Source organism: Papio anubis, chromosome 4, assembly GCF_008728515.1.
Source record: "Papio anubis isolate 15944 chromosome 4, Panubis1.0, whole genome shotgun sequence".
NCBI lineage: Eukaryota > Metazoa > Chordata > Mammalia > Primates > Cercopithecidae > Papio > Papio anubis.
This window is the reverse complement of record NC_044979.1, coordinates 14,429,207-14,436,934: the sequence shown is the minus strand read 5'-3', so window position 1 is coordinate 14,436,934 and position 7,728 is coordinate 14,429,207.

Here is a 7,728-nt window from a genome sequence, read left to right as displayed (position 1 = left end):
ACCTAGGAAGAGCGCTGGTGTAACTGCTGACCTATTGGCATCACACAGAGGCATCAACACTTTGGCACTGGTTTATAAACTCACCGACAAGATAATCTTTTCCTCCTCCAAACTCCCATGGCACCTCTAGCATAAAGTGCACTGCACTTCAATATTGTTGTTCATCTGTCACGTCCATTACACTGTGAGCTCCTTGACATCAGGGTAGGCAAACTATTCATGTCTTAGAACCCAGCAGAGCTGGTAAGAGGCTGTTCTTTTTTTGAAATGGAGTCTTGTTTTGTTGCCCAGGCTGGAGTGCAGTGGTGCAATCTCAGCTCACTGCAGTCTCCACCTCCCAGGTTCAAGCAATTCTCCTGTCTCAGCCTCCCGAGTAGCTGCAATTACAGATGCAAGCCACTGCGCCTGGCTAATTTTTGTATTTTTTTTAGTAGAGACAGGGTTTCACCATGTTGGCCAGGCTGGTCTTGAGCTCCAGACCTCAGGTGATCCGCCCACCTTGGCCTCCCAAAGTGCTGGGATTACAGGCATGAGCCACCACACCCAGCCGGGGCTGTTCTTTTTTTTTTTGTTTTTGAAGGCAGTGGCACTCTTTCCCGCTCTCCCTCCTGACCATTCCACCAAACATCTCCCACAGACACAAACCATGGAGAATATCAAGCATTTAAACTTTGCTAATCAATTCTTTAAAATGATAGTCCATTTCAGAACTCGAACAAATATTTACTATACCATTGACTGACCCCAAGTTGGGCTTTCCTCCTCTTAAAGAAGTTCAATGAACTACAAGAATATGTGGATTAAAAAAAAAAATTTAACCCAAAGAATCCTAGTGACCTTTGCTCGAGCTAACACAGCATCTCTTAATCCAGCTCTAAAGGATGTGAAGAGCTCCAGGCCTGAGGCACCGTGCTGTGCAGCAATTTACTTCTTCATTGCACCAGGCCCATCCCTCATTGCCCACAGCATCCAGGGGTAAACTCGGAACAAAAGATAGCTTACACTTTCATAACTTCAAAAATTACATCACACATGCATGTCCAGTGTTAAACTATAACCGATTACACGTACTGTCTAAAGAAATTGTTGAATACTCGCTCTGCTTTTCTCCCTGTTGGCCTTACAATCCTTGTTTCTAATTTCCTTCCATCCTCGGGTCATAAAACTTTACACCCAGTGGCCTGGCACAAAACTTTCTTTTCTTATTTCCCTAATATCCTTAAAGCAGGCATTGTAGTCCTCTGTACTTCTTCCTTCTATACAAGCTGGAACATCCTGAGTCCTAAGCTTTACTGTGCTTAAGAATGACCCGTGGGAGGCCGAGGCAGGTGGATCACGAGGTCAGGAGTTCAAGACCAGCCTGGCCAGTATGGTGAAACCCCACCTCTACTAAAAATACAAAAAAAATAGCCAGGCGTGGTGGCGGGCGCCTGCAAATCCCAGCTACTTAGGAGGCTGAGGCAGAGAATTGCCTGAACCCAGGAGGCGGAGGTTGCAGTGAGCCAAGATCATGCCACTGCACTCCAGCCTGGGCAACAGAGTGAGACTCCATCTAAAAAAAAAAAAAAAAAGATTCACAAAGTGAATTAGAGACTCCAGTGCAGGTGTACCACAAACTACACTTTGATCTATGGTGTGGCAGATGAGATGTCACAGCCAGATCACCCACGCATCCACAAACTACACTTTGAGACCCTCTGCACACTTAGTTGTTATATATGTTATTAATAATTCACAAGTGAACACAATTGTGAATTATTAAAAACACACCATTCATTCATTCAGGTCGAGGTGGTCTCTTTCGCTTCTTAAACTCCCATCCTTTTCCTACACTCATGACTTAGTATCTCTGACAATGAGTGAATTTCTAAGCGTCTGAATTAACAGAAACATTCCTTTTACAAGCAAAACAGATTATTTCCTCGGTAACCCTTCCCAGAACCACCCATCTTACCACTACTGATTAAAAAAAAGAAAAATAGGTAGTCCCGACTACACCAGGCAAGCTGAAGCCCATGGCTCCTGGACACAAACGATGACAGCTGTGACTAAACTCCTAGGCAAGGCTCTTTCAGGTGTTTATCTAGCCAGTAGGCCTCTAAATCTTGAAAGCAAAGTAGCTACCTTGAGAAAAAAAGGGTGCCAGGCTGTGAAATGCAAATTCAAAGCAAGCAGTAAAGTATGAATAGTTAAGCTTCTTTCTGCGAATAAAACACAGAGCTCTAGAGGCAGCCTCTGCAAAGGCAAGAGCAGAACTCCTCGAGGAGTCCTCTCACAGACAGAGAAAGTACTCAGAGAGCACATAATTTCATTCACCTCCAACAGCCAATTCTTAAAATCGGACTCAATCATTTTATCTTCAAAAAAACAGTCAGCACAATACTAAAGTCCATTCCCTGCTTATTTTCCCATCACCCTTGCATTCGTTCATCTTCTTTTCTTACCTACATGCCTACAATATCCATCTAATTGCTACAATAGCTATCTGATTGCCTTCCTTGCCTCTCCACTTCACTACCCACACCAGTCCATTCTCTACGCTGCCTCCAGAGCTTTTCTTTTTAATCTAACCTTATCATCTGATCTCATCATGACCTTGCTTGAAACCCTTCCAAGGAGGCCCATCCCCAGAAGAATAAAGTCCAAACTCAGTAGCAGGAATGGCCTACAAGGCCTTTCATGATTTGGCTGCCCAACTACCCTTCCAACTTCATTCTCTGCCATTTCTTCACCACATCTCATGTTAAACTCACACTATTTGCACATCCCTGAACAGAGGGCACTCAGGCTTGTATTTTTGCATATTTCACTTCAGCTGTTGGTATGCTTCTCATATATCCTCCTCTATACCAGGTAACAGAATTTTTTTTTTTTTTTTTTGAGACGGAGTCTTGCTCTGTTGCCCAGGCTGGAGTGCAGTAGTGCGATTTCGGCTCACTGCAAGCTCTGCCTCACGGGTTCATGCCATTCTCCTGCCTCAGCCTCTCAAGCCTGGCTAATTATTTTTGTATTTTCAGTAGAGATGGGGTTTCACTGTGCTAGCCAGAATGGTCTCAATCTCCTGGCCTCATGATCCGCCCGCCTTGGCCTCCCAAAGTGCTGGGATTAAAGGCGTGAGCCACCGCGCCCAGCAAGTAACAGAATATTTTTAAAAGACAAGTCAACTCAAATCTCACCTTAGCTGGGCGCGTTGGCTCACACCTGTAATCCTAGCACTTTGGGAGGCTGAGGTGAGTGAATTTCTTCAGTCAAGGAGTTTGAGGCCAGCCTGAGTAACATGACAAAACTCTGTCTTTACAAAAATATACCAAAAATTCGCCAGGTGTGCATGGTGGTGCACGTGTGTACTCCCAGCCCCAGAAGGCTGAGGTGGGAGGGTCACCCGAGCCCAGGAGTTTGAAGCTGCAGTGAGCCATGATCACCCCACTGCGCTCCAGCCTAGGTGACAGAGTGAGACCCTATCTCAAAAAGAAAAAACTATATATAATCCATCTCATCCATTCAGGCTTCTCTGATTCCCCAAGCAGTGCCACCTATTCTCTCCTTTATGCTTCCATTGTACTTTGGGTCCATCTCAACATAACATTTACCATGCTCTGCTGTCATTATTTGCTACCTGTTTCTTTCCTCAATCAGATTGAGAGCTTCTTGAAAGCGGAGATCTTGTCTTCGTATATCTGGTTTCTAAGAATGCATAGAGTAAATGAATAGAAGAAAAAATGAATGAGGCAATTAGTATGTATGCCTTGAATGGCACTAAATTTAGGCTCATGCCAATCAATGTGCAAAGACTGAGAAAATAAGTAAGGGGAAGCCAAGGATAGAAAATAAAACTATGCTCATCAGAATAGAAGAGGATGGGCTGGGCGCGGTAGCTCGCGCCTGTAATCCCAATCACATGGGGTCAAGAGTTCAAGACGAGCCTAGCCAACACAGTGAAACTCCATCTCTACTAAAAACACAAAATTAGCCGGGTGTGGTGGCATGCACCTGTAATCCCAGCTCCTGGGGAGGCTGAGGCAGGAAAATCACTTGAACACAGGAGGTGGAGGCTGCAGTGAGCCTAAATCGTGCCACTGCATTCTAGCCTGGGCTGGACAGAGCAAGACTCCATCTCTGAAATATAACATAACATAACATAACATAACATAACATAACATAACATAACATAACATAACATAACATAAAATGAAATAAAATAAAATAAAATAAAATAAAAATTAGAATAGAAGAGGATAGCTAAGAACCACAACGGCCAAGCCAGCCTGGCTTCAACAGAGACTAATGGAGAGACCACAGTCAGCCCCATTAACAGAAGAACTGCAGCCAGGCACAGTGGCTCACGCCTATAATCCCAGCACTTTGGGAGGCTGAGGCAGGTAGATCACAAGGGCAGGAGTTCGAAACCAGCCTGACCAACATGGTGAAACCTCATCTCTACTAAAAATACAAAAATTAGCCTGGTGTGGTGGCGTGCGCCTGTAATCCCAGCTACTCAGGAGACTCAGGCAGGAGAATCGCTTGAGCCTGGGAGACAGAGGTCACCATGAGCTGAAATAGCACCATTGCACTCCAGCCTAGCAACAGAGTGAGACTCAATCTCAAAAAAAAAAAAAAAAAAGACAAGAACTGAGTTAAAAATCAGTTTCAAAGGTTCAGTGTTGGGTTACAGGATCAGGCAAAAAGCAGAGGCAGAAAGGCCTTAGGAGTGTTCCCAGAACTAGCACTGGACCAGCTGAGAGTCAGAGAGAGTTCACCGTGGGAACAATGCAGCCAGTAATGTGGGATGGTGGCACCATGACATTATCTAGTCAGGACAATGACAGCCCCAGGGATAACGCTGATGAGTTCCTGCTTCAAAAAAGGTCATTGTCATTCCTTTAGTCCTGATACCTCGACTACACAGGATCATTCCCTGCCTCTCCCCAAGCCCTATAACTTGATCTTAAAGGCATTATTGTCAATTAAAGTAGTCTCAAGTTCTAGAAGCTATTTTTATTCAGCCCCATCTAATACAGCTTTCATTTTAAAATAGCTTTATTTTGCATCTATTTACTGTTCCTAGCCCCTATCACTTTGTTCTTATAAATGTATTCATTCAACATGCCTCACTGACAGGCACTGCTAGGAAAGGAAACGAACCCAGGCTGACCATCTTTACACATCCGGTACTTATACTAAGGTGATTTATATATAGGACATTATTGAATCACCACAATAATCCAGTGATGTAGGTATTATTACATATTATTATCCCCATTTAAGACATTAGGGAAATGAAGTGTAGGAAGATTCAGAGAAAGCACAGGAAGGTAAATATGCCCAAGATTTCACATGAAGTAAACGGAAGGCAGGATTCAAATTTACCCGTCTGAATCTAAACCTCATTCTCTTTCCATTGCGTCTTTCTCTCTCCTCTCTAGGCCTTTATATAGAGGAAATATAGGCCCAAACAAAATATAAAAATCTCAGGATAGGATGACAGGCCTGATTAAGAAACCCAGTCACCAAGACCAAGCAGTAAGAAATGAAAACGAAAAAAAAATAAATAAAATGCTGAGAACCATAGTCTGCAAAGTAAAGGAAGAACACCTGGAAGAGCTAGAGTGACCTCCACATGCAAACACACCCTGCAGACAGGAACAGGCTTGATGGGAAGAGCAAACTCCCTAAATGGTCGGTTGTAACTTTCCTACTAGTTGAAGTCAGGAAAAGCCTTGTGTGCTAACTCTCTGGACAAGTGCACAAGAATCAAGGGTTGTGACTTCAAAAACCAAAATATGCTCACAAGTCAGAGCTGGCAGAACAAGAAGAGGTTGAGTTGATGAGACCTGAGGTTCAGAGAAGAAAAAGAGAGAGAGAAAGAGAGAGAGAGAGAGAGAGAGAGAGAGAGAGAGAGATGTAATCAAGGAGAACCAACTGAAGCTGGAGGGAAGCAGAAAGAATAGCCAGGCTGGTTCAGGAGGCAGTTTTGGCACTTCTGACCCCATTGCCCACCCACCGTAGGCAGCATGAAATATGCCAGAGGTCAACAATTTTCTGGGTTTTTTTTAGATACAGTCTCGCTCTGTCACCCAGGCTGGACTGCAGTGGTGCAATCTCAGCTCACTGCAACCTCTGCCTCCTGGGTTCAAATAATTCTCAGCCTCCCGAGTAGCTGGGAATACAGGTGCCCACCACCACGCCCAGCTAATTTTTGCATTTTCAGTAGAGAAGGGGTTTCGCCATGTTTGGCCAGGCTGGCCTCAAATTCCTGACCTCAAGTGATCCACCAGCCAAGGCCTCCCAAAGTGCTGGGATTCCAGATGTGAGCCACCACGCCCGGCCCAGAGGTCAACAGCTTCTGCCCTAGATCAGAAGTTTACTCTGCTCACTCGTTACAAATCAAAGGCCTTCTCATACCTGGGAATGAGTTTGGTATTCTAGCCTAGAAGTAGAGCCAGCCCCAGTTTGAACTTTTTGCCTTTCTGTACTCCCAGTTCTTACCCCTTTGCTGGGCCTAGGACACACGCTGGGCATGCCCTTCTTAATCCAGATTTTTGAGTCTTAATCTCAGTTTTTCCTATTGTTTCCCATACACTCCACGGCAGCTTAGAGTGGGCTGAAAACTGCTGAACTGTTTAAGACTTAATCCTTCAGAGTAACACGGCAGAAGTAGCATACTCTTTGAACATAAAGCTGTTCAGGACTGTATTAGAGAAGAGGCTTAATACTTCCTTAATTACATTCTATTCTACAGTCACCTCAGAATAACTAGTGACCACGTTCAACCAGGATCATTGGCAACAGTAAATGGGCACGGTGATCTGGAAATGGTATAACCAAGCTGTTTGGGCTGTAGACCATGGCATTCCTAAGAGCAAAACAGGCAAGGAGTCCATTAATATTTTACTTGACTTCTGTCACCATGGAAACCCTTGGAGTAGTGAATGGCTTTGGGGGGTGGTCAGACTCAACCAAAAATATAAAAAATCTCTGTCCCTGAGGCAAAGGATGCCTACTTTGTGTGTGTCTGTGTATGCACACACGCACGCTCAAGAGACTTTTGGCATTCTTTGAAGTCACTGGAGGGGCACAGACATAAACCATTCAGCCTCAGCCTCCAAGACTAACAGAACACAAGGTTTCCCTGAAAGAATAAAAAAAAAATACAGGCATAAGAAAACACACAAACATGGGCTTAGAGATTTAAATACACACACACACACACACACACACACACACACACACACACAGAGGCCCTAGAAAGCACACAGAAGGAACATACACCCTGAGATATGCACTCATTCTAAAATAAACTCAGGAATACAGAAGGACACCGGCATGTCCTTTCAGAGACCACACCTCTAGGCCTTAAGTAGGAGAAGAGGGAAGAGGGAAGAGGGAGGAGGGAGGGAGAGGGAGAGGAGGAGGGAGAGAGAGAGAGAGTGGAGAGAGAGAGAGAGAGAGAGAGTGGAGAGAGAGAGAGAGAGAAAGGAAGAAGGGGGCGGAGGAGGAGAAGGAGGAGACACTCTTTATTCTATAGGAGGAGATATCACAGAAGAGAAATTACCACTGAGGCCTTGGCCAGGCGCGGTGGCTCACGCCTGTAATCCCAGCACTTTGGGAGGCTGAGGCGGGCGCATCACCTGAGGTCAGGAGTTTCCAGACCAGCCTGGCCAACATGGCGAAACCCGGTCTCCACTAAAAAATACAAAAATTAGCCGGGCCTGGTGGCGCGGACCTGAA